The 26,141-nt window shown below is 42.6% G+C and overlaps 1 long non-coding RNA gene across 1 annotated transcript in view; it reads right to left on the bottom strand.

The window, feature by feature from the left end:
- Positions 1-1,515: 1,515 nt before the first annotated feature.
- LOC110351235 (uncharacterized) overlaps positions 1,516-26,141 on the bottom strand; it is a 53,562-nt gene continuing 28,936 nt past the window's right edge. The window contains exon 3 of the long non-coding RNA XR_002398404.4: positions 1,516-1,798. This is a non-coding gene — a long non-coding RNA (uncharacterized lncRNA). The remainder of the gene's footprint in view (positions 1,799-26,141) is intronic.

Below are 26,141 nucleotides of genomic sequence, written 5' to 3'. Positions count from 1 at the left end.
ACTTATATCACTAAAAAAATTAAGCCCTCCCCATCTAAGTCTTCGCTAACCTAAACAGTATTCTTTTTCCCCATGTATTTTACAAGTTTGGCTGCTCCAGATCTTACTAATAAAAATGTAACAGAGTTGACTGTTCCTACTTTCAAACAGAAGTCCTGATGAGTGTCAACAAATATAAAAAGTGAAATACAAAGAAGGAACAGACCAACTTCTTAATGATTTTCTGATCCTGTATTATCAGATTTGAAAATCTTAAGGGAGGACTTGAGTCCAGTGGAAACAGCCTTCAAGGAACAAGCCTGTGCCTTGGAACTTGCCTCAGGCTCAGCCACTGCCTTTGAATCCAACAGTGCAAATCTTGGGACTGCTCCAATGACATGGTTCAGGATGTCACAGAGCCTCACAGTGGAATATGCTTGTGTTCATCACAGCTCCCCTACTACACTACTACATTTATCTTTGCTGCTATCAGTCTGTTAGATGTGATTTTTTTTTTTTTTCAGAATAAGGAATTCTGATGTTTGTGGTAATCCATTTTCTTAAAAGATACTTTGGCTATTCTTATCTTTAACATTATCTCAGAGGTGGCCTTAAATAAGTGTTTCTCCCTATAGACTGGGAGACACTGTTAGAGGAACAAGAGATCCAGCTTCATCCATGCAGTTCTACTTTTGGCCCCTCTGCTCTTCAGATATTGTCATCTGATTTTCATGCAGAATTCTGATATCAAAAAATGAACTTACTAGCCCAGTGCCAACTCTTGTCTCCAAAAAACAAGAGCCTGTCCTAAACCATATAATCTGTACGGTTCACTATTGCCTCTTTATACATGGACCTGAAGCAGTACCAAGAATCTTGAGTGAAATCATTTGTGATCCTCAAAAGTCTGGCCATAAAATTTGACTTGGAATATTCCTTTAGTGTCCAAAATCTTCCACAGATTAATCTCAGAAACATTCAGTTTGGAGCGACATGGTGAATGACAAGAAAATCTAGACCATATCTTCTTGTATGTACTGGCAGCAAGCTGACGAGAAAGAAGAAAGCCTCCCCTTCCCATCCATCAGAGCATATTTCTAAACGCCCACTGCTCCACTGCACGAACTGAGCAGGAAAGGTCACCTGCATTACACTTGAGCCTTCAGGTTCATTTTCTTTCACAATTAAAATATTTATCTTGGAAAAGACAGTCCTTCTCCCCACTGCTTACTACATTTTTGATAGCTTCAAGTAGCAATGATGTAGCAAATAGACCTGCTTTGGGTATGGATTCCTTTAGCATCCTATATGGGGAGATTTTCTGCTCTGTAAGAGACACAATCATTCAGATAAGTGGACACCTGTTTCCTTATCAAGGATGTGGCTTCTAAACACCTGGTCTCCTCAATTCATGGATTAACCAGTAACAAAAACGTCTGAGATCTGGGCTGTACATTGTTGTTGCTCTATGCTGTATTTAACCCAAACTCCCTAATCTAATATTCCATTAATAGAATAACCAAGCACACTGAGAGCTCTGGAGACAATAGCTTTATTGGCAATAACTGTTTTCTCAACAGCTAGAGAATCCTTTCAATGAGGAAAACTGAATATGTAAAACATTGCATTGGTTTTACATGCAGATTTCTCAAAAAAAAAAAAAAAAAGAAAGAAAGAAAAGCTATTGCTGGACAGCATAGGACTTTTAGAGGTAGGTTTTTCCATGAACATCTCTTCCCTCCCTTCTTCCTGGCTCTTCTCCTTAGATTTCGTTGTTTTCTTTGCCCAAAGGTGTTGGCTTCTTTTCTCTGGCTTGGCCCTGCATAGATTTCAAGATTATTCCAAGTTATTTTTGCACAGCCTCCTGGATCATCTGTTAGAAAGTGGTTCTTTAAAAACACGTTAAAATGTTGTTTTAAACGCAATTCACGACTGATGAAAGGCACTAGTTTGACTGAAACATCCAATTTGTTACCATTAGAAATACATTTTGGGTTAGCCAAAAAACATAGAAAGTATTTATTGACTTTCCCATGTAAAATTTGTCATTAGCTTTTTCTTAATATGCACGTACTCCAAAACCTTTGCACCTCTTATTTCCATTCACTCAGTCATTTATTCTTCATCATGTATGTGCTTGGAGGAGCACAGAGGTAATAGTTGGGTACAAGAGGCCTTGCAAAACAAGCAGGAGGCACAAGACCAGACAAGGCATTTGTCCTTCCTGCACCAGGGCTGGAAGCCAACTCTGGAGCCAAAGGCCCCAAGCACAGAAGCACCTGTACACATTTATCTGCACTTCAGCCAAACTCATTAGGTGAAGTCTCACTGTAGAAGTTTAATCAACTCAGGAGGTAACATATAGGACAAAATTCTGCCATGCCATATCATCCTCAGGGGACACTTTACTATGGGAGATAAACAAAGAGGAAAGTCATAGTTGAGTCTTAACATGACATTCCCATACATCACTGTGAAGACCAGGAAGAAATCCATACATAAGGAGGTGCAAAGGCAAACAAACAACCTCTCCCCCCAAAGCAATACCGCAATGTCAATAATATGATACCTACACCATCCTTGCACCCTCCCAAATGTGAACCTGGTTGCTTTGCACCCTGCTGCATTGTGCCGTGGGATGGTGTTACTTTGGTGCTCAGGACTGGGATGTTTTATTAGCTGCAATTTTGGCACCTTGCCTGGCCTTCAGAGATGGAAAAGGCCCACAAGAACTAGGACACATACACACGATACCTGCTGCAAGGCATTGCTCTTAGCCATCAACCCACTCCCGCAGGGAGGAAAGAGAAAAAATCTTCATACACGTTGGTTTTGCAAGGGTATGTTGGTTTCTCCCTCCTCCCTCACCACATTATATAAACTTGAATCTTTCTCCATGACTGTTTATTCAGCAAGTTTGTCTGATGAACTGCATTGTGCCTTTACTGCTATGAATCTTGTTTGCTAATTTTCTGGGAAGAGACTGCACTTTTCCCACCACTGGGATTACATAAAGGGGACAGAACTTTGCAGTATTTGGTCATTCACTTCTCAGCAGGGAGCTCATTGATTTAATTGCAAACGTTTGCACTGTGCTGAGAGTTCTGGAGTTCTGCATTTCCCCATATTACAACTTCAAAGCATTAAAAAGTTAACTATCACTCTTACAATTAAAACAGTCTCCACTCCAAAAAAAAAAAAAAAGAAAAAAAAGAAAAACCTACCTCAGCAGAACAAGCTTCGCTAGCCCCTGGATAAAAACTTGAGTCAAGTCCTTGCATTTCATGTGCCACGTACTGCTAAAACAAGTATGCTTTGAAATAGAACTGGTTCTTTTCTTAGGGAAACAGCTTACAAACACATTACCACAAAGTATCAACTAAAAGCCACATGCCAAAATATTGACTTATCAGTGCTTCTTGAAGTCTCTTCCTGAACTCCACCCCAGGCTACAGTAACAGAAGACAATCTCCCTCAACCAGAAGCCATTGACCAGGCCTAGCTCTAAAATTGAGCTTATACAATGTGGTGGCAAAAAAAAAAAAAAAAAAAAAAAAAGATTCTAAGTCCATATGGAGTACATTCAGAAATAGCATTTAAATCTGATTTTAAAAATAAAATATATATAACCAGTTTCAGTGAACTCTACAAAAAGCGTTACTAACATAAAATTTCTTTGCATTATTTCAACAATTTAAGAGTCAGTAAAAAAAAAAATTTGCTCTTATAAGAACACCCTCCAAATCAAAACATCTTGGGTCAGTTTTAACTGAAATACTTTTTGTTTGTCCAGTGAACTGAAAAACACCTATAGTTCACTTAAATATGAACCAAACCCTACAGCAAGCACCATATGAGCTCTGGTTATTTCAGAGTACTGATTCTTGTTTGCATCTACCCCAAGTAATATAAAAACTGACATGCAGATCTCAACTCCACAGCTCCATTAAGCTCCTCTTCTTGTCTATGAAGTGCACAAGACCATGCTGTACACCCAATTCTTAGCCAGATAACAATCCCTGTTGGGCTCCAATACAGCTATTTTGCCAGAATCTCACAACGCTTCACAAAAAAAAAAAATTATTCCAGATAATCAGTGCATCTGACAAACAGGAAAGAGGTCACAGCCCTGAGAAATGGGTTCCCACTGAATTCCCTTCACACACACAACCTTGTTCTCCTTAAACGAACAGCTGGGAGCCAGCTGAAACATAAGAATCTCTCTCCTCCAGACTTTGCTCTCTATTCAGGGTTTAAGACAATTACACAGTTATTTTGTGTAAGAAAAGTCAGTCGGGGGGAGAGACAAATGGTTTTATTTCTCACCCAGCTACATAACAGATTACTAGGAGCACTAACTCATCTGTCTTTCCACTATTTTACTTTCATTATAGGTTGGAAATGGGAAGTCATTTTTCACAGGATGGATCTTTACCTAGTTAGAAATTAAACTCCCCAAAACTGTGCATCCTGCAAAAGGGAACATCCATTATCCAGGGCCCATGGCTTTGGTTGCACCTTATTTATCATCGTAGCAGGTCCTTCTTCAAACCTAACCTCACCAACTTCCCCTAATTAGAGTCAAGACACAGAGACAAGCAAAAATTGTGTCATACCGAGCCAAAAATGGCTGAACCCAAAGCCTAACTATAAGAAGGGAGCAGAATATCAAGCCATTGTGCTAGAAAGACAGCACCGTCCATCTCACTGCAACCTTCTCCTCCCCAGCTGAGAGGCAGATCTTGCTTTCAGCTCTCCCAGCCTCTCCTCCTCGGAACATCCTCTGCTCAATTGCTGCCACCGAACTCCTGTCTGTAGTAGTAAACAACACAGCCATCCCATGTGGTTGGTCCCAAGCAGTTATCACTGTAGTGTCTGGCCTGCTGCTCCAGTGTGATGCAACATTTTGGTGTGCAAACCATCCCCACTTCTGGTGAATGCCCCAGGCCCTCAGAGGACTTGAGCTGGAGCAGCTCTCCATGGAGAACAGGACAGAGCTGATATAAGAGCAAAAATCAGCCTGCCTTCCCTGCTTCTCTCTGTGAGGCTGATGGCAAGGAGCAGCATAACATTACACTTTTATTCCTGGAACATCAGGAGGATTTCTCTTCATCTTTTGAAGTTATCTTTATTTACCTTTTTTTCAACCTCTTGCTACATCATGTGGCCAAGCTCCACTTCATCCTCCCAGATTTTAAAAGCATGATGTGGCTATGAGGGGTGTTTTGCTGACTTCACATCTAACACATGCTATGTAACATTATTCAGATCTCTGCACTCAGCTCTTGATTGAAACAGAAAAGTAGACTCTTAGAAACATTGCTTATATCAAACGTGTTTTTCTATGAACATTCATTTCTATCATGCTCACAGGTAAATCATCCAAATGAACTTGCACCACTAGTGATCAACTGCAAAAATAAAAATACTTCGAGCTCTTGTATGTTAATATTCTCTCCCTTGTGAGATTATAGGGTCAGTCATTTGCTATGTTGCTAAACATGCTTACGGATTACTGACCTGGTTTGGAAAGTTGATGTTTATCATCTCAAATTTCTTGCCAAAACCTGAACGTGTAAGTTCATTTCTATCACTTCCCTTTTCTTTTTTCCCCTATAACTTCCTTTTAAGAAGGGGACAACACCCAGACTTCATATTGCAGATGCAAAAAAAAAAAAAAATATATTCCTAGTACCTCTTTGCTTATGCATCGTGCAAACAACAATCCCCTTAATCCCCATACCCACAACTTTTCTTTTTTGTCTCAGCTGAACACCTGGAAAGCATCCAGAGATCTGGGGCTGCTTCACTCCCTGCTTAGCTGAGCCGCTGGTACAGTAATTGCCATTTACAATTTATGAGACCAAAGCACTAAATTAATTGCTTTGAAACACTATCATTGATATCACCAAGAGCCTCTAGAAGTAATTACATGGATTTTATGACCAAATGAAAGAAAGAAAAAGAGAAGGTCAGACCTGCACTGAGAGTTTTGTTTGTTTTCATAGCCAAAAGGATTTCTAATAGAAACATGCTGAATTATAGCGACCTTTCTTTCTCCCAACTTTTTAATTAGCAGAACTGCACAGCTACACCTTACGACACTGTCATACCAAGAATGAGGTGATTAGCTTTGAATTTACTGAACGTGATAGCTGTATTTATGGCATAAGTTGCAGGGCTGTGTGCTTCCACACTACACTTGCATTCAGCTGAGCACCATACACCAGACTGCTTTAAAGGTTATTTAAGACTCACATTATGCCATCAAGCACACAGATGTTAGAAGTTGAAAACCTCCTCTGCTGCAATTGTTTCAATTGCTCTTTTCACCCCTTATTTTATACCAGCAAAACCTGGAAATAACTCAGGAACAGAGCACAGGACTGTGAGAACAAAAAACAAACCTAAACAAAAATCAAGATGATAAAAACCAGAGTGTTTATTGCCAGGAAAAGCTATCTTAGAATAACAAGCAGAATTGTTTTCTCAGCCCAAAGGCTTGCTTGTGAGATCAAATCTCAAATCAAATGAATTCACTGGTTTATATAAAGTTTCACGCCTTACACTCCTGCACACATCACAGCTCCCCTTTCAAAAGATGCCTCAACTAAGAGCCAAACGTGTCATTCAGTAAAAACAAGAGGCAAAGCCTTGGTTATACTGCATCACAATCTCTTAAAAAGCTTTTCCACATGTTAGTGCTGTTCACAGTTTTGGTTGCATCCAATATAGAGAAAGAAATGTATTCAGCTCCATGCTTGGGGCAATCAAGCTTCTTTGACATTTCTCCCCTTTCTTACTGTCATCTCTTGGCAATTAACAAAGCAATCTGAACAGAATCCAGATGTGTAAAAGGAAAATGTTATCCATCTTAAAGAAGTCTCTTACCATCTTCTGCTGTATGTTGGTGTGAAGCTAAGGCACATTGCATTTATGGTTATACCAAGACAAATTTCTTAGAGGTGCTGCCACTGTTGAGCAGTTGCTAAACAGCACTGCTTGTGTGCCACCAGTGAGCAAGGATAAGGGTTTTGGACTGCAAGTTTACAGCCTGCCTGAGGTCCATCCCATGCTGTACCTGTAGTCATGATCCATGCATTAAGCCCAAATAGATACTGAAAACAATGAAACAGAAGTCCTGAAGCGTTCTGCTTTAGGACACACTCCCTAGGAAAGGCCAAACTCCCTCCATGCCCTACACTACTTGAATCAGGCAAGTGAATCACTGGAGACTGAGTGCTTCTATCACAAACATTGCTGCTGATAGCCCTGAAGTCATGTTTTTTGAAGTCCTGCACTATCATTCAACTGCTCCTTATTTTTTTTATTTAAAAAAAAAAAAAAAAAAGTCCCTTGCCTTCTCATAGCACACTATTCTCCTGCTACTGAGCCTCCATACAAGGGATCTGAGCTCCCGGACATTATTTTTAATTATGTAACAGCCTTGAACAGGCATACAGTTCTTTTAGAGCCTTCTGGCACAATGCACTGCAGGTCAATGTCTGAGTGCTGCAAGTGTCTAGGTTGCAAAATAAATAAGCTAGAGTAGTTCAATTGGAAAGGACCTACAAAGACTGAGTCCAACTGCCTGACCTCTTCAGGTCTAACTAAAAGTTCAAGACATTATCCAAATGCCTTGAACACAACAGGCTTGGAGCATAAGCTACCTCACTAGGAAGCCTGTTCCAGTGCTTAAACAGCCTCACAGTAAAGAATTTTTTCCTAATGCCCAGTCTAAAATGAATATTCTTGATTGAACATTCTTCAAACTCTACCAGGTCAATTCTACCAGATCCTTTGAGATACTAAATGAACAGTCATTTCAGAATGACATTAGACAAATCCTTGAGAGATCATTTTGCTAGACTTACCAAATAAAAAATATATATATCTCTCTTGGGGTCACCAGTATTTCTAGTACTCAAACTAGCTTTCTTTGAGCTAGTTCCCACTTCTGCCAGTACAGAGGTATTGCCTTGGCTGAGGTAACTTGTAAAATCCACACACAAGACCAGAACCTCAATGTTTTATTAGAATTGCTTTTGTCAGGTCAACTCAGAGAAGTCTGTACGAGTTCCCACCAGTTCAGAAGTGCTGGGGGTGTCTGGGGCACTTGGCTGTATGCTATCATAACAGAAACCCAGTATCTGATCTTCCTAAAGGAACTGAGTCATGGTTTCAAAAACCCCATCCAAGCTTTATTGCACACACCTGCACTAAACACTCAGAGGTGTGTTCTGCATATATACACCTTTGTCATCTTCTCAGCATCTTACCCAACACACACTTCCCGAAAATACCCAGCTGGCACAAGCACACGTGTTTGGAAGCCAGACCCTGGTGCAGGGTGGCATCACTCCAGGGAAGTCAATTTACACCGGCTGAGAACCTGACCTATATTTACCTGCTTAACTCAGGGCACCCTATAAACTCTGTGCTCACTTGCAAAAGCCTGAACTGCTGTCTGCTGTGCTAGGAAAACTCATTTTTACTTCATTTACTTCATATTGAGTGCATAATCAAGCCTCTGCCTCTACTGTGCATGGAGGGGGTGGGGATCGTGGAAGAAGGAAAGAAGCGATGTATTTTTTATATGTACTTTTTTTTTTTTTAAAGAGGTGTGATGTGATTTTTATTGTATGACTATTCACCTGCTTGCTGTGACCTCCTAAGCATATTTAAGAGGGAATCTGACACTGGGACCAAACACAAAGCTGGAGGAGAAGTCAGCTAACAAAAAACACATGTGCTCAAGCATTTTGCTTTGCCTTTCTAATATTGAAGAGATTTGTTTTGCTCAGTAAAGCACATGCATTTCAGCTCATTCCTGCAGGGAAAAGCTAATCCTCAAGTTATGGCAATAGAGCCTGCTGATATGGGGAAAGAAGGAGGGGGCCAGAGAACCAAGTGAAGGGGGAGAAAGAAAAGATTCAGCATTTTAGCCTGACCTGACTCCAGGTTCACACGAGAAGAGGTGAAGCTGCAGCTGTCATGCTGAAGGGAAATGCAGTCATTTATAAACCCAGGGAAACCTCCTGGGAAAGAGAAGAAAAAAGCATTCCTCAAGACTAGAGTTAAGGGCAGGTTTTTCCCACCACATGAGAGAGCCAGTGCATCCAGACCAAGCCAATGCTATTCACAGTGCAGCTCCATCCAGATTTGCTTCCTGCCCCTGCAGAGGCAGAAGCCACCATCATTTTCGACATATTCTCTCCGGTGTCCCAGTCCTCTGGGACTGTTAATTCTACCACCAAAGCATATGAATTCATCCACTTGCAATACCTCTTACTTCCAAAAGGTCTCATAGAAACAGCTTCCGTCCAAGGCGGCTGAACCTCAAGAAAACAATTACAGCTCATGCTTCCTGCTCTCCCCCAGGTCTGAGCATCAGTTTCATTGGAGTTTTGACTTACCTTTCTGTTATTGGCAAGCATGTTAAAAAACTCTATGCAGCCAACCTGGGAATAATTGCTGTGAATATATGATTTGGTACTGAGATCTTTCAACACATCTCAGAGGCAAGGGAGAGAAACAACACTGATTGCTCAGGAGGCTATCAACCATGGCAAACAGCAAATCACCTAGAGAAGCATTTGATCAACACAGACAGAAAGACTGAGTACCAAACTGGTCTGTGACCCACAGGGCAGAACAACTCAAAATGCAAGACGGCTCACAGGGAAGGAAAATAGCAATATTCATAGACTAAAATAAAAGCTACAGCTACCAGCTAGCTGGAGTATGTTGAATAACTTAAGCAGGCTTTCTGATAGTCTCGAGCTCATTTTATGAAAAAAAAATATAATAAAATTGGGAGAAAAATACAGGTACTTCCTTGCAGCAGCTACTTGGATTCATTGTTTCTGTGCCTTGCCAGTGAAGGAAGGTGATGGGTACACCCCTCCTCTGCTACGAGCCCGGGCAGCATGTGCTTAGCCTGGCAGGGGAGCCAGGGTTTCACCAAAGGGCATATTATATCCTGCTAATTGAACCAGAACCATTTTAGCATCTCCCCATGAGCCTGTCAGGTTTGTGCATGGGCAACCGAGAAGATCTTAATGGACCTGTGAGGCTGAAGGAGCCAAAAGGAGCAGGCAAGAGCCAAGAAAATGGGCCACAGTGGGAGGGTATCAAATCCTTTTGGGTTAGTAATGCACCTTCCTGGACGCAAGGCAAAAGTCTAGGACTGTGTTAGATAATTACCGCATAAGAGAAACTCAGCAAGGCTCCCCCCAGCACACAAGGCTTTTACAGAAAGGAGGGAAAAAGAGTGCAATTAATACATTCACTGCAGCTTTCCATCACATTCCACCACTACCACTCAGCTCCAGTTGTCAGCATGTGTCTGAAACAAACCGCCCTGCAAAGGCGGTATCCCCACTTGCACAGAGAGGCAAAGGATAAGATTTCAGGCAAAGCTGGAGCCCACTGTTAAGGGATTCAGCCCAGATAGATTGCCTGTCAGCTACAGCCAAAGTGCAACGTTGGCTGCCCTTCTCTTGATGAGTAATAGCTGGACTTCACCAAGTGCGAGGTACCTGGCTCCCATGGAAACCAAACTTTGCTTCTCCAGTGATGGGTAAAATCCAGCTCACTTGTGAGGAAATACATATCATGAAATAGAAAACGGGATTCAAAGGCATAATGCTGATTTTACTTGTATATACACTCTGCTCTGCAGGGGCATGGGCTGAAATGCAGCAACAATACCTATGTGTTACATAGGTAAAAGTCCCTATAAAATCATGCCTGAGGATGGGCACAGAGGGGCAATTCCTGTTTCAAAATATGAGGAAATCAGAGTATACTGATAAAATTATTTTTTTTTAAATCACCCCAGATGTACTCAGTAGAAGATCTGAGGCCCCAAGAAGCTAAATGATTTGTCCAAGATGAAACAAAGGGGTGCAAGTGGATCTAGCATTTATATCTGTGTTATTTGAGCCTATTCAGTACTCTGACCCTGCCTTCTCTCTCATATGGTAACTCAAATAGCTTTGGGTGTGTACCTCATAATACCATTTATTACATACATACATCTTCTAGCATACGCAGCCAAGCTCCTTGTGGGATTTGACTTCTGTGTTTAATTGGCAGCCTTGCTTATGGAGCTAACAGGTGCGCTAGAAGCAAACAGAGAGCACATTCTCAGTTCACAAAATGTGCACTGCAAGCTGTGCTATGAGACCTAATCCAAGGAAAAAAACAAAGCCATCCAACACCATCCAGTCCCTCTGCATCCCGGAGAGCCCACTGACCAGCACCATGCCCGCCCACCCAACACACTGTGATGCCCTCAGGCTGCCTTTATGGGCACTCAAGGAGGGTTTAAGTCATTTGCACTGTCTTTTACTTACTTCTCACACCTTTTGTTTAGTGCTTGATCCCAGTGAATAAGCACAAACTTTGATACTGGATTCACTGTGATTCCAAGAAGCACCAGTTTTGGAAAGTTCCCCTGATGGTATTCAGGATTCCTTCTCACACAGTGATGGGAAGATTTAACACCTTACGTTCTTCTCTTCACTGCACCATCCAACTACAATTCAGGGAGACCAACATGAAAGCCTTTTCCACCCTTAATGATTCTGTGATTCTATGTAAGAGAAATCATGCCACAAAGAAATACCACAAATGAAATCTGTTCATAAAGGTCCCAGACTAGTCACATCACTAAGACCATCTCCAACCATGTAATTTGGTTGCCAAATTGTACAGCTAATCCCAGCTAGATTGCAAACTCTGAGGCTTGAATCAACATTTAAGTCTGTACAGATTGCAGGAGGCTTTTCACATCCAAACTGTCCCCTTGGGTAGAAGCCTCAACATCACTCTACCCAGCACTGCAGTCTCCAGCATTGTTTCTTTTGGGGCGGGCACCATCATCTGTCTCCAGCGGTCATTCACATTGGTAGATACTTCCCCTGGGGCAAGGACTTTTAGGATCCAGTCCACCAGGCCTGTCTTTTCTGACACAGATTTTCACAATATGGCACTAAGACAAGGGTAACATATAGCTGGGCTTGCAAAAAGAACTACATCCAATTACTGCCAGTCTCCCAGGCATTCAAACCTTTATTCAAGAAAAGCATTTCTCAACCTTGTATTATTTTTTCCCCCTTGCCTCAATTAGAAAACTGCAATCATTTTTTCCCTGCCTTTAGCAACTCACTCTGACTTCTCCTTCCAAGGTAAGTTGCAGCATAAGTTGGCAAGCCCTGTTAACAGGAACAAAAGCATATGCTGATCCGAGGGGGGTTGGGGTTTGTGGTTTACTCTGAACACTGCTGTCAAGAAGGTCTCTCCAGGTGGGTTATGCAAGACCAATGCTATCTACATAAAGAGAGAAGAAAGTATTTTAAAGCGCTTAAAGCCAAAAGAAGGCACAACCCATGGGTCAAACAGCCCCTGGGTAACCAAGGGGGAGTTTGTCAGAGGTGGAAGTCTCCTTTCTGAGTTTCAGGAACTCAGCTGCATGAATAGAGTTCCTCAAACGCCTCCCTCAACACACAGAAGTCATTATTTGCTCTCTGGCTTTCGAAGAGGAATGCAGTTGGTTTTGGCTCTTCTGGCCCGTCTGCTGGGCAAGGAACCTGTGGAGAAGCACAACCCAGCCAGCCTGGAGCAGCAGCTGCCCCACAGCCAGGTGGACCAGCCCCAGAGCTGCCTGTTGGCAAGGTGGGCTACATGATCGATGGAAAAAGGTCCTGCCAGGCTGCCCCAAAAACGACTTCCAAGGTCCATGTACACAGGGACTCATGGAAGGTACCCCAGTGTAGCCAGGCTGGTCTCCTCCATGCTTTTTATGTTCTCTATGAAGCTGCAAGCAGCTCTCTGGAAATACACATGCTTTCCCCTCCCTCAGGGCATTGGTAGCCCAAGGATTTCTGCAGCAAATGGGACCCTTTTATGGGAAAGTCTAGACTTCCTAATGACCTTGGAAAAGCAGCCAAGTCCTCCTCCAGCCAGCCAGAACCGCCTTCAGGCCACTGTCTCTGTCCCATTGCCTGGGGAGCCCTTCTCCTCCCACTGCTTCCACCTTCTGCAGCTGCTTTTGGTCCTCAATGCAGCAAGCCACTTGCTTCGTAGACCCTTCCTCTTTTGCTATTCCTTACCAGTTGGCTAACATACTCCTTCCCCATCTTCATCACCAAACTTGCACACCTCACTATGTTGACCAGATACCTTCTTTTTCTTTATAAAGAACTTAAACACAAATAATTTATTTCATGAGTGGTTTCTACATGTAGAACTACCATTTAAACCATTCCTTTCTCCAGCGTTGGCTAACCAGCCAGCCTTTCACTACTGCTTTCCTCTCCACAGGGGCTCAGCTCCCACCACTCCCTCCAGATACCCAAACCCTCCAAATACCCTAACAGGTTTCATTGCCATTTCCCAAAACACCAAACAGCAGATGAAATGTAGCGCATGGTTGCTTTGAACACACAACATGTTAAACCCCTGTGCACAACATGGTCACAACACCCACATTTATGGAAGGAGCAAGCCCTACTCCCCCACATCTAGCTGTGAGACTGATCCCCTCCATCCCTACACCTGCTGACCAGGTCAGTCCAAGTCAGGAATCCAGCATTTGACTTTGGCATTATTTAATCAAAGAGGCAGTATTTGCTTTGGCTCCTTGGGTGACGCACAGCACTCACATGTTATGTTTCCTAACGAAGGCCACCTGAAGCACAAAGCCGCATTTAACACAAGTGCTCTCTTTTCATGATGGGCTAACAAAAAAAATAATAATTTGAGTATTTCTTGCTCACAGATAAACTTGGCCATCATGCTAAGGAAACGGAAGCAAATAGAGCCAGTCTGTCAACTGGAACACTCAGCTTGTTGCCTGCTCTGGCTGTTACTTTACATAGGTCTTAAATTAAATGTCAAACAGTGTTTGGCACAAAAGCTTCATGACTGCCCTTAGAGAAAATCTGACACCTTCACTGTTTCCCACTATTCTCTACTGCTTGGCTAAGGGCAGGGGAAGTACAGGCTATCTCATAGCTCCCTGATTTTCCCTTGGTCGTCCCCACCCTCACAGGAATGCATGAAAGAGAAATTAGTGGTGTTTATTCAAAGGGACTACAAGGGGTGCAATACTTGGTAGCATCGGGCAAGATTTGGTGCAAGCTGCTGGTCTTAGCTTAAGGAAGATAGAAATGCCAGGAAGCTGATGTGATAGACATTCAGCAATAGGCTCAGCTCTGTCAGACTCCATAGCTTTTGATTCTGGGCTTTAGCACCTTTTAGAAAAAAAAGTTATAATGGCACTACTACACAAGCTCATCTTGCCACCCTACAGTGCCAGTAAACCTGTGCCAAGCTGGTGAAGATGCTGTCACACCTTTACCATCCCCTGGCTACTCCTTTTTCACTGCTTCTCCAGAAGACACACCACCATGCACAACACACTAAAGCCCTCCCCAGCAGCTGGAATTCCCTGCTGACACTGGGATGGGAACAAGACCATCAGGCACATCCCCACGGACTGGGCTTTAAGACTACGATCGGGTTACTGTAGCTAAACAGCAATGACAACTGAGCCACAGCAACTCCATGAGCACACACTGAGCCAAGGGGAATGGAAATAGGATTCGTCTCGGCCAAGACCACCCAGGCTGCCTGCACCACGCGGGTCTTCCTGCAGGGATGCATCTGTGCCCATCTCCACCCTCAGCTCTTCCTGCTCTCCAGCATCAATCTGAGCAAACTGATCAATCTGTAAAGATGCAATACTTGTTTTCTCTCATCACAAATCAATGAGGAACAGACAGCATTTGGCAGGACTAAATATAAATACAGCCAGGGATGTCTTTAGGTACAAGCAGTTATCTAAGCACATAGTCTGCAGGGACATTAAATGGCCCCCATGAAAGAGGTGCTTTACACCAGAAATGCATTTTCTCTTGCAGGTCTAAAAAGTCATCAGGCAGACAGCATAGAAATAGTTAATTCCTGATGGCCACGATTATTTATGCTTGTGAGTTTGTTTTAAAAAAAAAAAACAAAAAAACACTCAGCTGAGGACCCATTACAGTGTTCTTCCTACACACCTTGAGTCCCACTTGGGTTCACGCACCATCTCCACCCCATCGCTATATTCCCTGCAAGAAGCTCCCATCAGCCTTAGTGAGGGGGCTCTGGGAAGCTCACGCCAAGCTCCGAGTGCTGTTAGGAGGGCTGTGAGAAGATGAGCCTTTCCCATGGACTTGTTGCTATTCCGTGTCTGCACCCAGCTGGAGCCCAGAGCTGGGGAGGAAAAACAGGAACCAATCTATTTATTGTTTTAACCCGTCACCTCCCGGGGAAAAAATACTGCCTGTGGTTTGAGGTGAAATTTGGGCAAAGGCTAAAGGGATGTAACGGGGGAGGACAATGAGTGAAAAATAAGAGGGAACAAAAAAAATATATATTTCCAGAGTATTGCAATAAAACTATACTTTAATAACAGCAATAACTCAATTCAGTCCTATATTGATCACACTGCTGACAGGGCTCCTATGCTCATGGTGTTACTGAATCTGTCCTGAATTTTTCCCTGTTCCTGTGGAAGTAGAAAAAATTGTTAGAGATGAGGAGGACAAGGGGCTGCTTTTTATTCAGAGAAACTCATTCATTAGTTGTCTCTGATGTGCTCAGCCCACAGGTCTAGAGCAGAGGAGGAAAGACTCAGTACTTTCTATGCAAAAAGGAGACCTAGTGGGATAAAAGATGCTCGATTTCTCTCATTTACCTCTCCCACACCATTTTCTAACATATTACTACTTGTTCTGAACAAACTCCTGAACTGCTGCAAGCCTAATTAATTTCCTACAAGCCCCTGAGACCTCTCAAGGCTTAAAAGAAAAATGCCTTTCAAAAATGATCAAAAATAGCAAGGGGTACTTCCCCCATACGCAGGGCACTTATTTACAAACTGCTGTGCAATTAGAGTGCTGCCTGAGCACAGCAGGATACAAAGCAAGCATGCCATGAGCTGCATAAACTAAAAGGTCTCAGTCAGGACTCAGACTGCAGGACTGCACCTCTGACGGCAGTGCCCTCTTGCCTTGTTGGCTAACCGAGCTGCCTGAGCTCCAGCAGGATAAAGGGGGTGGCCACCTTAATTATGCATTTCTGGGAGAGAGCAGGATCATAACGAATGGGGTTAGAGAGACAGAGCCATGGGTGTGCTACACAGGGGGTGGGACATGCAACCTGTCCCTCTCCACTTTAATTGTGGTCTTCTCCTACCAGAAAAAGAAAAAAGACTTGAATGTTAGCATTTTGCTGAACAATGACAGATTGATGCATTTGGTATTTTCTCCCTAAAATCAGTTAACACCAGAAATGCAATTCAAAGTAATGCTCCAACAGCATATCCCTTGCAACCCTGCAACTGCAGGGACCTGCCAAACAAAATGCAGTGATTTCTGTATCGAGTGAGTGCTGTTACGCAGATAAGGCTGTCATTGAAGTAACAGTGTGGGTAGAGGAAAGTTTGAGAAGAAAAAAAAAAATCTGTCTCTCCAGCTACCAACTCTATCTGATAGAAAAGAAAAACAGGAAGAAGGATGCCAGCTGTTTGGATAGCTGTTCTCAGTTTAGTGTTTCTTCCAAGGTAAATATACTCTCCCAAAGGAAAAAGATTATAATATGGTCTGTGAAAATTTGCCTCTCAAAGCACTACATCCTGCAGCCAGGAGAGGAAGGCAAGGACAGAAAATGCTGCTTGAGGGCTACAATATATTAGGACCTGACAAGAGTGGAGACATCCCACACAGCCAGGGAAGAGTCACTGCAAGAAGAGCCAACAACAATTACTGAGGTGATGTCTCAGTCTGTAAGACAGAGGCCCAGAGAACAGCTTGGAGAGCAAGATCACTTGTGTTCTGTGAGAGAGTACTCACCCTTGACTGTGTTTTAGTGCACCCCACGGGACAGCTGGCAACCCACAGCTGGGCCAGGCTGGTGAAAGTCTACCAGCATTTGTGCAGCCATGCCCATTGGCACCAGCCAGCCAGGACTAAAGGCATTTATTGCTGTGCAAGGTCAGCCCTTTCATACCACTGCAACAGACAGGCAGAATCCAAATTCTCTCCTGGCATCTATGGGCAGCAAAGGATTTAACAGGAAAATGTTAAATCCTTTTAATAAGATGAACTTTTTGGTCTGTACTTTACTAGTTTTAATGAGCCCACCTGCAAGGGTTGATTGATTTACTTGCCTGGTGCCATTAGACTCAAATTTATTATAATTAAGTTGTTAGTTAGAGAAGCCCGCCTTGCTCTCCATCGCTAAGACCACAGCTCATTATTATTAGCCTCTCACATGCCTTTCTTTCCCCATCGTTTCGCATCTAGGAATTAACGAAGGACTGGCAACACCGCCCCTCTCCTCTCTCCCCCCACACGCCGTGGTTACTTTGGCAGGGCAGGGGCATGAGCAAATGGAACAGCAGGACAGAGCAAGGTTCTGGGCGAAAGCGAAGGCTCAGGGCATGAGTCACCAAACAAACCGCTTGGACCGCAGCAAGCAGAGCGGGGGCAGCCATCCAGAGCAGCACTGCCCGCTCCTGCTCAGGGGCAGGGAGCCGAGGGGACGGTGACGATGCACAGAGCCCGGGCAGATGACTGCATGCTGGAGGAGGGAGGGAGAGGCGTGCTTTTATTTACTCAATTAGTAAAACAGCTGTTTCCCACCAGCCTCATCCTTAGAATAATGAGGCATTGTGCTCTCAGTGCAATAAAGGGACCACTCTCGCTATTACATCATGTCAGCGTGCAGCCAGGGCTGAGGAATCATCTCAAGAAGAGCCAACAACAATTGCTGAGGTGATGTCTGTAAGGCACAGACCTGGAGAAGACATTGGACAGTTTGCCCAAGTTTTGCAAGTTTGACCAGAGAATGAAGGACAATGAATTCAAGCCTGCTTTTGCTTCATTGTGCTCCAGGGATGCAGTCCCAGAGCTGCTATCTTCTAGGAAGCACCTGATGCAGGTCTCAGCCACAGCCCCATGTACAGCCATGGCTCAATTACCCACAAAACTGCAGAACCCCTCTGTTTCCCCCACAGGTACTGCATATCTTTTGAAGCCAGCAGGTGCATGAGCTTATTGCTGTGCTCAGCCTGGGGATACCTTGCTCTGAAGGATATGACATCCAGATTGTAACTCCCTTGGGCATGGCACTGTATTTTTGCTGGTCTGTTTGAGCTATTCCTACCTTAGTGCAATCTTCGTCTATGATTCGATTTCTTGGGCATTACAGCAGCCAAATAATAAGACTGTTATTGCTGTAACAATAAAATCTTATCTGCACAGATTTAGGCACTTGCTCAACAGCTCTCAATATGACTATGCACTTATTTTCTTTTTCTCTTCCTTCATCCCTTGGAGATAGGGACAAAGTATAAAATCTGTTCCAAACCGAGGAATAGAGCCAACCCCTGACATGCATGCACACATTTCAATCCCACAACTACATGTTCAGTAAGGCCTTACTATCACCAAAAACAAAAAGCTTTTTTCCGCTGAAAGAAACATGTTAAGGTAATATAGGCTTGTAACTGGATTCTGCAGTGCCCTCCACAACCTAATAAACTTTTCTCAACTGCAAACATGGCATTTGGTCAGATCAGCTCGGAGAATGGGTCAAGCAAGCACTTGCTTTGAGGAACTGTCTGGATAAGCCCTCTGAGCACAGCTGGAAAGTGGATTAAGCCAAGACACAAAAGGACATGGTTCATCCTGTGTGAGTCTGCTGGGGAAGGAGGACAGAATACACTTGCAGTAAGTGTCACCAAGTCACCACAATGGATCCAGATCATACCATACAATACCTGAAGGAATGAGATCTGGCAGATCTCTGCCCACAGAGGTGAGAAGCTCAAGAAAGTGAGCCCTGAGCCCAGACTGAAGTCCTTCATCTGCCAGACTCCACTCCTTTTTTGTTTGGGCATCCTCCTCCAAATGAATATCTTGATCCCCTGTCTCCTACAATCTAGCCAGGGGGCTATACAATCATTTTTATGACCCTAATCAAGGTAATGTTTTAATGAGACACTCTCGTCCCTGATTAAGTCCACAGACATGTTTATGCACCCTTCATGAAAGGACAGAAATGATGGGAATGAGTCATGACAGGTGATGGAATGATTCAGCTATCCATATACTAGCTTTCCATGAACTCCATCACTTCTGACTATAATAAATCGCCCATATAAAAATAATGGGCTGTTAAATTCCAGGGCATCTCCCAAAGTCAGGGGTATATTTCTAAGATGTTTTTAATCTGTTTATCGAAAATATTTAGAAATCAGAAAATGAAAAGTTCTTGCACATTTAAACCCTATACAAGGACTAGCACTGCTATTTAATTAGATTTTAGCTTTATGGACTCTTAAGTCAGTTCCACTCAGAGCAAGCAAAGAAATAGAGACCCACAGGAAAGCGTTGCCAGTGAATGTGGACAGGCAGAGTTCATAATCAGACTTAACTATCACACGTGTTAATGGCTGGAAAAGCTATAATTATGAGTTCATTTCTGTGCTTTATGAGATGTATTTACTTGTTAATGACTATGACAAGTACGGGAATAAGTCTGGAAATGAAAACGTTTCTGCAGAGAGGTAATGAGGTTGACACCTCACTAGGTGTCTAGAGACTGAGTAGGCTGACAAAGTGGTAAGGACAAAGTCATCAGCAAGGAGGAAGAAACATTTTAGTCAATTACGTGATGAATATTCTGGATTTCAGTGGCTTTAATGCTTTCTGGTTCAAGAGAAGACTTTGTGAGCATACTGTAAAATTAATAGTTATAAGTAATTAAAGTTACCCTGACTGGTGGCAGACTCAATAGTCCAGGGAGTGTACTGGCCAAACACCCCTCTCAGAGGGAAGGAGTCATACATTTGCCATGGAGCAGTAAAACCTCACTCATTTATGAGCAGTAAAAGAAAATCCAGAAAATAATCCCATGAGAATTGTGATGGGTGGCGGTTTGAAGTCCCCATATATCACACCTGACATTTTTGCAAGCTCATTACAGTAACATCCTAGCCAAATCATAACCTTATTGCAACAGACTGCTTGTAGACATTCACTTGGTTCCCCAGATTCTCTCCCCTGTCAGAAGCCATCAAATAGAGCCACTATTTCCTTTAACAACACATTCTACCCAAGAAAAAGCAGCAGAAAAGATCATGGTGCACCTCTGTGTCTCCTTCAGCTGACTTCAATATGCTTCACTTATCAAGTACAAAGTTTCACCTAGGATGTGTCTGACCAATGCTTCTCAAAGTCCCTTAAAAATCCTCCAGCTTATCTCAGCGAAGGGCTTAGCCTTTGTCGTTATTGTTTTGGCAAAGTCTTCCAGCTCCAGTGGTGGCTTCTACTTGAAGACAACACATACTCCTCCTCACCTTCCATTGCCATCACTACTTTTGGTCTGATTTGCAGCAGAGATTCTCTTGATTCCACTAGAAGCAGAGGCAAACATTATCTGCAGCAATGCTTTATTTCTGTTCTGTAGCACAGGCCTTGCTTCAAGCCCAAATCATTCTCCCTTATATTTTCAAAGCACGCTTGAAATCCCTTTAATCTTACCCTGTTCAGAAATGAAGTCCACAATGTCATTCCATGTCTGAAAAGCAGCCTCACCAAAAGAGCTCACGTTATTCTCCCTCAGCACATGTTATTGAATTATGCTTTCAGAAAGTTGCCGTATTGATCTCTCCACTGATAAAAGAAGGCATTTTTAAAGACATTTTTTTACTGCTGATGTGAGTGCACAATAAGCAGAATAGGATAAAAAACACTTTCTTCCCCACTAGCAGACAAAGGGAATCCCTTGACTACTCCCACAATGGAGAAAAGCAGATACTAATGTAAAACCAATGCATTAATCACATTTGATTAAGTAAACAGTGATTTTGGTACTGTGGTGGCCACATGCCATTTATAATATAGACTATTTGGGCTGGTTAAATGAAAGCTAAGTTGTGCTAAAAAAGCAGCTCTAGCACCTAAATCAAATGCAACCTTTATCCACACCCAGGGGGTTTCTCTGCCCACAGACAAGCTCATCCCTTCCTTTCTCCAGTCTTTCCACTCTCACCTCCACACCTGTGGCCCCAAGACACCCAGCAGAAAAACAACTTCCAGTTCACACTCAGCACCATGACTCAGAGCCACAAGACATCCCATCTGTCTGTCCAGCTTCCCACACTGGTGTCCAGGCTGCTACATGCAGCCTGCTTCCACATGTTTCAGACTCAGAGCAATGCCAAGACTCCAGTCTGCTGAGGTCAGCACAAATTCTCTTGACTTGGGGTCTCCCAGCCCCAAGCAGTGGAGCTGAGAAAAGAAGCCAAGTTGCAAGAGCACTGACCAACACAGAACCTTCTCTTCTCCTGTAGTCAGATATCAGTCTTTCAAATGACTCATCCACACCCAGCTTATTTCACCACTAACCCATCTTCTCCCTAGGTGGACAATTGGACCAGATGGTCTTTTCCAACCTTAACAATTCTGTGATTCTGTTCTAATCCATATCAATACTATCACTTCCATACTATCACTTAAAAGATGGTAATCTTACTATTCAAAGCCTAAAAGAGTTGTAGCTAAAGATGCTTGCATTTTCCTATAAAAAATTGGGACCTGCAGAATAGACTTCTCTTACAGCAAGAAATGGAGTTATGAGTGCTCCAATGACAAATTCACTTCCTCTTGAAATAACCTCTCTGAATACCTAACACTCTAGTTTCATCTTCAGCAAAAGAGGTAAAATACTACTGTTCTAAACCAAGAAGCAATTTGTGGTCACTGTACTCATGTAGGTCATTATAGAGTAAAGAACGATGAATCAGGAATCCATCTTTAATATACAGACAGAAGTCACGAAAAGCTTACTTCCAGAACCTGGAGGACTGTGTTCAGATATGTTGGTCTTGATTACTTCCACAATAGAGAAGGGAAGCCACACGGACAAAGTAGCATGGTACCTTAGAGCTAACAAAACACTTGGACTTCGAAAAAGGTTGAGGAGGAAAACAATTATATAAATAACCCTACTGGGGAAAGAGAAAAAGCTAACCCTGTTTCAACATTTTTGATAGAAAATTTCAGCCTCCCTGATTTTCCACCCTAAACCACGGTTTTCAAGCAATTTTTCATGTACATTCACAGTTAAAAGGCTTTAAGATAAATGGCAAGACTTCTATCAAGCTTTTCTTCAGCTCCCCCCCCCCCAACTCCCCTCCTCCTGTTTTTACCCTGCTAGCATCGCCCTGGGAAAGAAGCTCTGATATCAGACTGAGAGAAAGTCAATAGCTGACAGCAAGGAAATAATCTGAGCCATTGATCATCACTTCAGGCTTCAAATTCAATACAAACCAAAGGGGAGATGCACGCTTATACACATACAAAGGAAGTGAATATATTAACTCCTGGTGTGCTACAAAGAATAGGAATTGCTAATGTGGTTAATAAGCACAAGAAACACTGAAAAAGATGCACCCAGAGAATGAAGAACTTGCATGTTAAGTCGCTGAAAATATATTTTGAAAGGCAGTTATAGAACAAGATATTCATCTATGAGGATGAGATTTTCAAAGGCATTTAAGCTCTTAATTTCTATTTAGGTATCTAAATTTCTGTGGCAATGAACAAGAATGATGCATCTAAATACTCAGAATTAGCCTATTTCATGCCCGCCTAAGGGTAAAAGCAGCATTCATTTCTGACTGGTGCTTGTCTCCTGAACTGAAGTTTCTCAAATTCCTTACCAATTAACATTTAAGAAAAATAAGAAAAGTTCCACTATGCAAAAAGATGTTGGTTGCACATTCAAGCTCATTAAGGAAGCCCTGACCCTTAGCAACAGATTTTTCCTGAAAAACAAGACAACGTGACTTGTTTGAAGATATTCTCCATTCTGTCGGTCATCTTTTACAGGTCTATTTTGCATTTTCATATCTAATCCACTAACAATGAGGCCTTTATTTCACATGAATTACATTTTTCTGTTGATATTTATATTAAATATTAAGAGGCCATCAGAATCCACTGTTCTGACAAGAGTAAACCAATGTTGATAACATAACACTCCACAAGTGCACTCATTTACTGAGCAGCAATATATAATTAATAAAACAATACAAAATATATAGAAATTACATCCAATATCCTAATACATACCAACCAGATATCAGACACTAACCCATAAACTGGTATGTAAAGTACAGATTCTGTCCATTCTTTAAAATTTTTTTTAATACACATATAAACAAAAATGTCAGTCCAAGCATTTTTAACAGCATACACAAGAGCAGATTATTATAACTTAATCTGGTGCTGAAGTTATTACTTGTATTTAATACAATAAAAAAAGTCATGTTTTAATTGGCACACAGAATGGGTAATGACTCTTATCAACAATTAATACTAATGGTTTAATTATAAAATACACCATGAAGATACTCCTGAAGCTAAATCTTCTATTAATTTGGACCATAACCAAGTGCACACCAAGTTAATCCCTGAGGAACATATCTGGAAACACCCAGGGATTTAGGTAAACAGTTACGATATACATTAAGTCTTTGTCAGAGAAAAAGACCTCTCCTGCGGGACTCCCTATTTCTTCCTCTTTTAGACTACGTAAAAAACTCTAAGAACAAGCATGCCCTATTTCTGCAACAGTATTTACATAAGTAATCATCCACATTCTGACTGAAGTCAAATGAGAACTGCATGTCGGGTAAATATTTTGCCCTTGAAAGGGAGGCTGCTGGCAGCATTGAAGGAATTGTCCAGAGCAAGCAGCGAGCAAATCGAAATCCTTCAGAGCCCTTCCAAGGGCTCCGAGGATGCAGACATGCAAACCACACGCAGTCAAGTGAGGCTCTCGCATTTACTCAGCACCAAGTCAAAGTCATGGCAGGCCCCTTCCCAGGGAGGAAGCCTGCAGCACTTGGGATCAAGTCCTTCACGGAGGTTGAGCACACAGATGTGCTGCTCTCTTCCCTCCTCAGCCCCAGATTCCCGCCTCCAGGACAGGCTCCAGGGTGCACACGTTTCCAAATAAATCTGGATGCAGGCCTAGCCCTTTCTCTTGGAACAGACATTCAATTAAATCCCACTTTCCAAAATGATCTGTGTATGTGTCTGTGTAACTGCCTCACCTGTGCTGCAAATAACACCTGAAATTGAAAAAGATCATGAGTGATATTCTTGGCAGCATTAATCATACCACTTTATTGACATCAACTTGTATTATACTGATCTACACCATCTGGTCCCAAATCTAATTTGCTTTTCACTGTCTACTTGCCAGCAGTTTACTTTCAATATCTTTCTGAGCTGGTGGAATGAGAAAAGGCTGCTCTGCTTCATTTTTAATTTGTACTCCGGCCGCCTCCTGTCAGCTTCACTTCTGCAAATCCTGCCTAGCATGAAGTTGTATTTCTGATGCAATCAAGACTTATTCCTCTCAGTTAAAAGAAACACTAAAAAGAAGTAACTCTGTGTTTCCACAGACCAGACCTACTGTTATAAAGAAAGGGATAATGTAGGGATAATGTCCCAAAGGTCCAGCATGAGACGTAATTTCCATCCCCTGATCTTGGCAGCTATACATTGTGTTTAACTTTGACCCAGCACGCTGGCTTCCGTGTGCGAGACAGATGTTATCTGATGCAACCCCTGACACCACTAATGTTATCTGCCTGTCAAACCTTACAGAACAGTTTGGGTATCCAGGGATTCACTGAATGTCCCATAAAGTCACCTCTGAAGTGGTGTCCAGCCTCAGGAGTCCATGCACACAAGTCCCTCTCCGATTATCTGGGCGTTTCCCATTTCAAGCCTGAATCCAGCGTTAGTTACTGGAGTCCCAAATTAATGCCTCTGTCAGTTAACCAGCTTGCCTGAAATTCTATTATTTTCTGTTGAGTGCAACAGTTTACGAAACTATTTTTCTGAAATATTAATGTTCCTTACTTTTAAAGTACTGGGGTTAGGTCCTTTTATGCATACTTGAAGAGACTGCAAGGCAGCTAAAAATGTATTCAGAAACTGAATTTGTCAACATTTCTTTATATGAAAAAATGTAACACATCTAGACTTAGCAATTCTAAAATCCATAAATAGAAATAAACCTGTTTTTCAAGGCTAATTCAGCCACCTCCTTATGAATCCTCATCTTTTTGCTATGGTTGTGTGAGCTGAAAAATTTATGATCCTCAGCACATTCCAGCTCTACTTCTGCAGGACTTTTTTAGCTCCTTTGTCAGCTAAGTCCTTCCTGTCAAAAGGAGCTCATATTTTAAGAGTTTAAGCAAACTGGACCATTCTGATTAAAACAAGCTAAGGAACAAGCATGGGAGCAACATGCAAGGGGCTCTGCAGCAAGTAGCTGGGGACAGCAACCTCTAGCTCAGACTCCAAAAGAACAAATGTAGAAAATGGGTATTTTGGTGGGGTTATTTAAAGTATGATTCACCTCCCGGTTACATGAATCATCTCCCAGTTTCAGTCTTCTGCTTGCCTGGGACCATTTCCAGTTCACCACATCCAACCAAGCCAAACTCTGACCCTACCACTTCATCCTCGCTGCAAGAGCCTGCTTAAACAAGGAGCCAGCCTCATAACCCCAGGTATGTTGCACAGTGATTTGTCTCTGCAATACTTTTAACAATAGAAGGGCTTAACTGAGCATGTAAATACTTTCCAAGGATTAAGACACCAGGATCAGTACTCTGGGTCCACCATTCAGCTCTAAGCACCTCTGTACACTTTACTATAGCCTGGACATTGTTGCATGCAGAGACTGAAAGCATGGCTTGCACTTTTCCCAACACAGCAAACGGGTAGGGCTGACTGGGTAGTAGAGGGCATGCCCACACTACCATTAAGACATATCCTTTTTCAGGACCAGGAAGGTATGTTAAACATAGTCCAACTATAACCACAAGTCTCCTACCCGCTGAGGTGCTGTTGTGCAGGGAAGTACAAAGCAGCCTCCTTTAAAGAGGAATCAAAGCAGGAGGTGAAGCTGGTTGCTATGAAATCCTGTCTACAGGAGATCCTCTCCCTCCAAAGAAGCACTTGCAGACTATCTAAGCTCAGGCATCCAGTCATAACAGCACAAATAGGCTCTTT

The sequence above is a fragment of the Anas platyrhynchos genome, chromosome 11 (genome assembly GCF_047663525.1).
Source record: "Anas platyrhynchos isolate ZD024472 breed Pekin duck chromosome 11, IASCAAS_PekinDuck_T2T, whole genome shotgun sequence".
In the NCBI taxonomy this organism is placed as follows: Eukaryota; Metazoa; Chordata; class Aves; order Anseriformes; family Anatidae; genus Anas; species Anas platyrhynchos.
This window is presented reverse-complemented; position numbering and strand designations above follow the sequence as displayed.